General features: G+C 44.7%; 1 protein-coding gene across 1 annotated transcript in view; it reads left to right on the top strand.

The window, feature by feature from the left end:
- The first annotated feature begins 7,740 nt into the window (after positions 1-7,740).
- Positions 7,741-8,596, top strand: part of APOD (apolipoprotein D) — a 15,616-nt gene continuing 14,760 nt past the window's right edge. The window contains exon 1 of the mRNA XM_012640184.1: positions 7,741-7,861. The gene's annotated coding sequence lies outside the window, so the exon portion shown is untranslated. The remainder of the gene's footprint in view (positions 7,862-8,596) is intronic.

The following is an 8,596-nucleotide window of genomic DNA, read 5'->3' on the forward strand; positions in this document are numbered from 1 at the left end:
CGGATACCTTGTTGAGTAGGGCAGTGAGCGTGGCAGACTCGCTCCACGGTCTCGACAGATTTACAGGAAGCCATAACTCAGTGTGAGCCTTTAAAATGTACAGACTATGCGAGCTCTCATTGAAAGACTGCCAGGAAGTGTGGTTAAGGCACGTGTGCAGAGAACAGTTGCTTTTACAATGAATACGGTTAATTGATGAATTCCAAGTGACTTGGCCCATCAGCAAGAGATATGGATAGGGGATACAGGCCAAGATATATATAGAATGATTCTTATGTAAGTGGACTTGGAAACCTACTGAGTTATTACAGGACATGGCGCCTGTCCATATATTTATATGCTCTCCAGATGCAAGCAGTTTTCATATATGGCCTTGCATCGCAGTGATTCCCAAAAGATGAGGTTGAGGAGGGGATAAGCCCTTATCATGCCATATAACAGTTTCATTCGCCGAGGCATCCAAGGAGTTAAAGCTACGATGCCACCGGAGTGAGTGATTAGAGAATTTTTCATGAAAATCGCCACGAGGGCTCCAATCAACAGTCGGTGGGGTTTCGCTTAAAAGCTTCAAAGCTTTGCCTCTGCACTTAGTCCACTGTATATGCTGTAAAGAAGCATCAACATGCGGCATAGCACATATGGGCAAGGGTGACTGGCCCTCAGTCAAATTGGTAGGTTTTCCTCAGAGGCCTTTTACGGATAACAGAACCGTGAAGGCCGCAAAAGAGGAGGTATTATACTGTAGCCCCCAGGCTTCATGGGGAATAGGTAGACAAGGCCCAAGACCGAAGCAGATAGGTTGTCCTTCCACACTTACAGAATAATTGGAGATTAGCCTCCCTTCCCCTTTGTTATATAAAGACCGAGTTTGGTAGGGAGCAGGCATCCAGTTGGAATCATTGGTATACACCATGACTTCTGGGTCACCCCATGCTACAGCTTTGAATAAAGGAGGCTATGAGACATAGGTCCAATAGGTATAAGTAGAAGAGGGACACACGCAGCCTACCTGGCAAGAAACGATGGCGAGCATTGCCAGAAAAAGAGTACTAGGGTTGCGCGGCTGTTGAGCATGCGTTGCCACATTTTTAGCCTCCTAAGTGAGCTTCTTAAGCTGTCCCCACGTCGGTGGTGTGGCCCAAGTCGTGGCCACTGTGTAGGTCCTGCTTCAAATGGTCAAGTTCTCGAATTCCTTGAGAAAGTCCTCGGTCCGCCCTCGCTTGGCCATCACGTCGCTTAAGACAGCGTGTTGGTACCCACTCACAGCCGTTATCTGTGGAAACATAAGCATAGCCCCGACCCCACTGTAGTACCACCCCCTCCCTCCAATCACCAGTAGATAAACGGACATAGACAGGATCAGGAGAAGAGGGAGCTATAGGCTTGGTGGGGGTGAAATGACGCTCCGCAGCAGAGGTTTCCAATGCCTGCCAATGATTCAAAAAATTTAATGTGAAAAGGCCTTGAAGAAGGTGACGATGAGGTGACTCCGGAGTTCCCCCTTTTTGTTTTAAAAGTTGAAGTTTTAAGGTACGGTTGGCAGGTTTAATAATAGCTTGGCCTTGACTATTAAAGGGTATGCCAGTAACATGATGGACGGAATATAGGTGAAGGAAATTAGCTAATTTATGAGAGGTATAGGCTGGGGCGTTGTTAGTTCTAATAGTATGCAGGAGGCCCATAACAGCAAAACATGAATGTAGATGGGTGATAACTGCACCAGCTTTTTCAGAACTCTGAGCTGTGGCTCATTGAAAATAAGAACAAGTATCAATAGTATGGTGAATATAGCGAAGACGGCCGAAAGATTGAAAATAGGTAACATCCATTTGCTAAATCTGGTTGTGTTGAATCCCCCAAGGATTACAACCTGGTAAAAGAGATGGAAGATTAATAGGGGCACAAGCAGAACATGAGCGGACAATCTGTCTGGCTTGCTTACGAGTGATAGAGAAGCGACGTTGTAGTCCTCTAGCATTGGTATGGTGCAAGGCATGCTCGGTGTGTGCCTGTTGAACAGAAGCAATCAGTAAGGAGTCAATAGTAGTGTTGCCGAGGGTAAGAGGGCCAGGAAGGCCAGAATGGGAACGGATATGAGCAATGTAAAGAGGGACTGAACGAGACCGAAGGAGAGTATGGAGATATGAAAAAAGCTTCTGTAAGGAAGAGTGAGGGTTAAGAGGCAGAGATGCGGTGGGGAGTTGAGATGTAACATAAACAGCATATTGAGAGTCACTGAGACTATTTAAGGCTGTCTGAGGAAAATCCTGTAAAACCAAGCAAATAGCATACAATTCACTCTGTTGGACTGAAGAGAAAGGGGAAGAGACAACTTTCTGTGCAATTGAACTCTAGTACCCTGTTTTAGAGGAGCTGGATGCGTCAGTGAAAAATGCAGGGACTGGGACAGGTTGCGACGCAATATTAGAAATAGGAAGAACAGAATGAGTTTGAAGAAAAGAGAATAGTTTATGAGCTGGATAATGATTATCAAATTGACCGACAAAGTCGGCATAGGCTATTTGCCAGGCAGATGAAGATTTGAAATTTGCCTATATATCCTTGGCTGTTAATTTAGTAACAATACGACAAGGATCCCGGCCAGAAAGTTGTCTACAGTGTCGTCGGCCGCAAATGATCAAAGAAGCGAGTTTATCTAAATAAGTAGTCAGTTTTTTGTTTTGTTGATTGGGTAAAAACAACCATTTAAGAATGTCAGCTTCTTGACCCAAACACCCAGAAGGTGAATGGGGTGTATGAAATACGTAAAAAACTATAGAGCAGGAAAGATCAAGGAATGTTAAAGTTTCAGAGGTGAGTCGCTGTTCCACAAACTGCAACTCCTTTTTTGCTTCTGGGCTAAGGATACAAGGGCTAGTCAAGGAACTATCACCTTCTAAGGTAGAAAATAAATGGTGTAGGGCGTAGGTGGGAATGCCTAAAGTTGGGCAGAGTCAATTAATGTCTCTCAAAAGTTTTTCAAAATCATTTAAAGTCTTTAAATTTTCCCTGCGAATTTGCAATTTTTCAGGTCGAATCTGCATTTTTGATAGGCAATAGCCGAGATAGTCGACAGGCAGGTCAGCTTGAATCTTTTCTGGTGCTAGAACTAAATTATAAGAAGTTAGTTGTTGTTGGAGATCAGAAAAAGCAGCATCTCGTTCAGCCGCAGTAGGAGCTGTTAAAAGAATATTATTCATATAATGATACAACACAATAGCAGGATGTCGCAGATGCACTGGGTTCACAGCACGATTAACAAATTCCTGGCAGAGAGTAGGGCTATTCAACATGCTTTGGGGCAAATCCCGCCACTGATACCGTTCCGTAGGACGGCCATTGTTGTATTCTGGGATGGTAAAGGCAAAACACTCCTTGTCATAGGGTTGAAGAGGTATAGCGAAAAAACAGTCTTTTAAATCTATGACTAGTATTGACCATCCTCTAGGTATCATAGAAGGAAGGGGCAAACCAGGCTGTATAGGACCCATAGGTTGGATACATTTATTGATTTCTCGCAGGTCCATTAAGAAGTGCCATTTACCTGACTTCTTCCTGATGACAAGAATAGGAGAATTCCAAGGGGAAGTAGACTGTTTAATACGACCAGCAGCGAGCTGTCCAGAAACCAACACTTTTAAGGCCTTGAGCTTCTCAAGCGATAGCGGCCACTGCTCAGTCCACACAGGAGTTTCTGTTTTCCAGTGTAGGGGCAGAGCTTGAGGAATTTCCTGAGCAGTGGCAACTAGTTTAAAGAAGTAGAAGAATTTACAGAAGGCAGGGGGTTATACCCCATTTTAAGCATCATGTTTTTGACATTAGAAGTAAGGTGAGGGATAGATAAGAGTGCTCCAAATTGATGAAGGAGATCCCTGCCCCATAGGTTAATGGCAATGTCAACAATATAAAACGACAAGGAGGCTCATTGCCCGTCAGGGCCGAAGCATTTCAAGGTGTTATTGCTGCGGTAAACACACTGGGCTTGGCCTAAGCCAGATAAGACTGTAGGGACAATAGCTTTGGGCCAATCAGAAGGCCATTGAGAGAGGCTGATGATGGAAACGTCAGCACCAGTATCCACCAAACCTTCAAATTGGCGACCAGTGATAGTCAATGTGAAAACGGGGCGAGCATCTTGAATCAGGGTCTCCCAAAAAACTTTATTACCTGTGTTACCAAAGCCACCAGTTCTTTTAACATTACGTACAGCAAAAGGAGTGTAGGCCAGTAAAAGTAATTGAGCTATATGATCTCTAGCGTATATCTGAGTCGTATGAGAAACTGAAACCATAATTTGTATCTCCCCAATATAATCTGAATCAATGATTCTCAAATGAACAAAAATACCTTTAACAGTACTGCTGCTACGACCAATGATCAAACCCACTTTATCTTCCGGAAGGGGACCATATTCCTGGGTGGATAATTTGTGAACACCCCCAGCAGGTGTTAAAGTATAAGTCCTAGCGATTGCCAGATCGGCGGCTGCACTCCCAGAGGTAGCAGCATACAATTGTGTAACTTTTAGGGATTGATCTGTTGATGTGCAAGGCCGTCGCTCACTGGATACTGTTGAAGCCCCGTATTGTTGTTTGGGGGGGCCCCAGGACTGAGGGCCCCTCAAATGGTTTCCCGACGGTTGGCTTTTACTCAGAGGTGGTAGAGGATTCCCATTCCTATCGGTTTTGGAACGACACTCGCTGGCCCAATGGGGCCCCTTTCCATAACAGGTACAAATCCCTGGAGGAGTAGGCTTGGGTTTTTGGGGCTTATGTGACAAAGCCCTGCTTTTCTTTCTGCATTCTTTACATAGATGGCCAGGTTTGCCACAATTATAGCAGACAGGCCGATTACACCCCTTTTGAATAGCTCTGGCCAACAAAGAAGCATGACAAGCAGCGCCACCAACCCCAGCACAGGCTCTCACATATTTATCTAATGTAGAGCCACCGGCCTTTAAAGGTCATAGAACCTTTTGGCAATCTGGGTTGGCATTCTCAAAAGCTAAGGATTGTAAGATAATGGAGGCCACTTCAGAAGTTCCCAACCCACGTAAAACCGCTTGTTTGAAACGAGACAGAAAGTCAGTATAAGGTTCTGTGGGACTCTGCAAAGTCTTTACAAAGGATGGCGCAGACTGACCTGAAGTCTCAATCTTTTTCCAGGCTTTGAGAAAGATCAGTTTCACTTGTATTAAACATGGGTCGGTCAACGCCGCCTGCGCGGCCAAAGTAGCATATTGTCCTGACCCCGTGAGTTCATCTTCGGTGGGACCAGGAGGTTGTTGCTGGGCATTCAGCCGCGCCTGAGTTCGCACTTCCTCCGCCCACCAGCTACGCAGCTGCAACCATTGAGGGCCTTCTAAGGCTGTTTTACCAATATTTTTTCAGTCCAAGGGTATAAGAGTATTCTCATTAGAAAAGGCGTCCAGAAGACCATGAACGAAAGGGGACTGTGGACCATAAGCTTGGATGGCCTGTTTCAAATCCTTCAGGAATTTATACTGAAGGGCATGATAAGTAACATTCTGTCCTCCATTTGGAAACTGTTGATTAGGGCCAAAGGGCTGCCGCGTAATAGGAAAGACAAACGTACTGCCAGAGGGGCCGCCCAAAGGGAGTGTATCCCCAAAATCAGGAGGTGAAGGAAAATCATCATCTGGGCCATTAGGGCTATTAGGAATCTGAAAAGAAGCCCCTGCTAATGGGACTGGCGGCAGCGGCGACAAAGAAACAGGATAAGCCACAGGCCACTGTCGGGGCTGTGGGGCTAGTAATAATGGAGGGTAAACACTTCTTTAATAGGGTATTAAGTTCTGCTATTTTAGTGTTAGGGGATAAAGAGTTGGCCTTTTTCTGACTATCCATCGGAGGAGTCACCTCTGGGATCTCCTCAGGGGGAGGGGGATCATGATCATCCAGTTCTTCCCCATTCTGTGACTCAGCTTTTTCAGAGTCTGTTTCCAATAACTGTAGCGCTTGGGTTATGGCATTACAAACAGTCCAAATTTTTTAATTAATCGTGTCGCCTCGTTGGTGGGCTACACAAAAAGCCTTAACAACTTGTTGCTAGCTACGCAAATCTAACTGAACTTGGGACTGAAACTGAAACCAATAGCAGTGCTGCTGCACCAAGCCAAACAATTGCTTCAAAGTAATATCTTTAACTTTCACTCCCACCGGATGTAAAAGTCCCTGGACTAACTTTTGATATTCTCGTTCGGCAGCTGAAGGGGAATTCCCCATAATGCCAGAGGTCCTACTGTTGGCTGCCACTTACCAAAGAGGTCCCGCTCCGGTTCCTGGGTCCCGAATGATGCAGACCCTGCTCGCTGTGCCACTTGCCGTGGCCTGTACGGGGACGAGGAATGAACACAGAGACAAAGAGACGCACACACACAAAGACGGTACAAGACTGCAGTGCCTTCCTGCCGCAGTTTCTTTATTTTTAACACAGCCTGTTCCGCAACTGTCCCACCGCGATTTCCTTGTTCCCACACTGTCCCTACTCAGCACATCCTATTCCTTGTTGTTTTGTCTCTGGCGAGCTGATGTTTGCATTCTGAACTCTCCAGCCCCCCCTGTTTGCAGGGTCAGGGTGCCCTGGCTCGCGTGCAAGCCCACAGGCATGTTCTCAGAACAAAACAACAAGGAAATGTTCCTAGGTCCGGGCCACATATGACCCGAAATGTCCTCTATGACACAGAGTTTCAAGGGAAGGGCATTGCCAGAGTACAGCAAAAGCCAGGCCCTGAGCAGGAATACGAATTCCTTATTTTTCTGAAAAGGTAAAAAACATCCCAAAGAAAGAGCTCTCTGTGTTTGGTGTGTTAAGGATTCTCTGTTGTTGTTTTAATGTTTATAAAGCCCAGTGCTGTAAATTTCTCTCTATTGCTTATATATTTGATAATAAATTTCATTCAGGGATCTAAGTCTGTTACAAAGGTGCCATCCTGTCTAAATGCCACTAAAAATACCTCTTGCCTTGTCACAAAGGCATGGAATCCCATTCTCAAGAGCCAAAGTTGTTCATTCCAGAAGGAGAGAGGAGGCTGGATGAAAAGTACCCCCGGGTTTAAATCCGCACCGCATTCCCCCACCCACAAGCAGTAACAGGCTGCCTAGGATGTGCAGCTGGGAGGGTCCTAAGGGGACAGAGAGAGCAGCTGCAGAAGACACCTCTGGTGTTCTCAACTTTTAGCCCCAGCTGTTACAGAACTGGTATCTCCCCTACACATCCAGCTCTGGTGGAGACAGAAATGACAGTCTCCTCCACAATGGGGAGACTGAGACTCAGAGAAGTGGGGGCTCTGCCCAGGGTCATGCAAAAAGCCAACTCTGATTCCTGAGCCACATGCCAGGCCAGGGACCACATGGGGTAGAGCCCATACTCCATTTCAGGAAATGGGCTTGTTGATTTTTCATTTACACAAAAATGAAAAATAAATACCAGATATTCAAAAACATATTGCAACACATCTTGCTGGAACTTAAAAGTGCATTCTAACTAAAAAAGTTAAATTAGAAAAATCCACATAGCAAAAAAGATGTTTTGAATGAAAATGCACTGTTTCTGTTTCACACACACATACACAAACAATATCTCGTTTCTTCTTCAGGGAGCAGCTGTGAAGGAAATTGGGGGCGGAGAATGGACACAACATCCCATCTTTGTGTTTGGTGCAGAGCTGAGCTTTCAGGCCAGCCTTCCTGAACTGTGGGGTGTGGCATGCATGAAAATTAAACATCAATGACCTGATGAAGCTTATAAAATAGCTTGGGAGAAGCCAGCCACCAAGACAGGCATCTCAAATTGGAAGATTTTGCATGTGGACACTGCCTTCAACTTGATTTAAAAAAAGGTATGTACTGTAGTTTTAATATTCATTAATGATAAATAATGCTTAAAATAGAGACAGTCTTGACTTCCCATTGCCTCTTTTCAGCTAAATATAGTAACTACCACTGACTGAGGGCTTGTGCCAGGAGCTTTACAGTCTTGGTCTCATTTTCTCTCAAACACATTTACAAGGTAGGCATTCTTAGAGCCATTCTTCAGGTGAGAAAATAGGTTCAGATCCTCTAGCAACAGGTCTAAGATGAAATCAAACCCAATGTTGACTCATCCCAAAGTCTTTTGCTTACACTATGTCCTCCCCTTACCAAATGAGACAATGAGAACATTTTCCATGCACCAGCACTGCACTAGATGAATTCTCAGGGAGTTATCCAACTATGCATTACAGTAAAATTATCTGAAAACTGGAATTAATTGTATGAATAGAAAGTGCATTTAACAATATGGCATAAAAATATTGTCTTCAGAAGCTAAATTTCCTGTTATATTCAATAGCTAAAAGAGTATTTAAGACCTATTGTAGAAACATAGTTTATTTTATCATGTGAAATCTTAAAATCTAGCCCTTAATATTCTGCAGCTCCTTGAGATCAGGGACTATGTCCACAGTACCCCCCAGGCACTGAGGACATAGGCTCTTGGGAGACCTGGGCTTAAATTCTTACCAGGAGGTAACGTGGGCAAATTAACTTCATTGAGTATAAAATGTCAGCGTGGTCACTTCCAGATGAGATGTTTT

This window comes from Propithecus coquereli, unplaced genomic scaffold, assembly GCF_000956105.1.
Source record: "Propithecus coquereli isolate 6110/MARCELLA unplaced genomic scaffold, Pcoq_1.0 Scaffold10, whole genome shotgun sequence".
Taxonomy (NCBI): domain Eukaryota; kingdom Metazoa; phylum Chordata; class Mammalia; order Primates; family Indriidae; genus Propithecus; species Propithecus coquereli.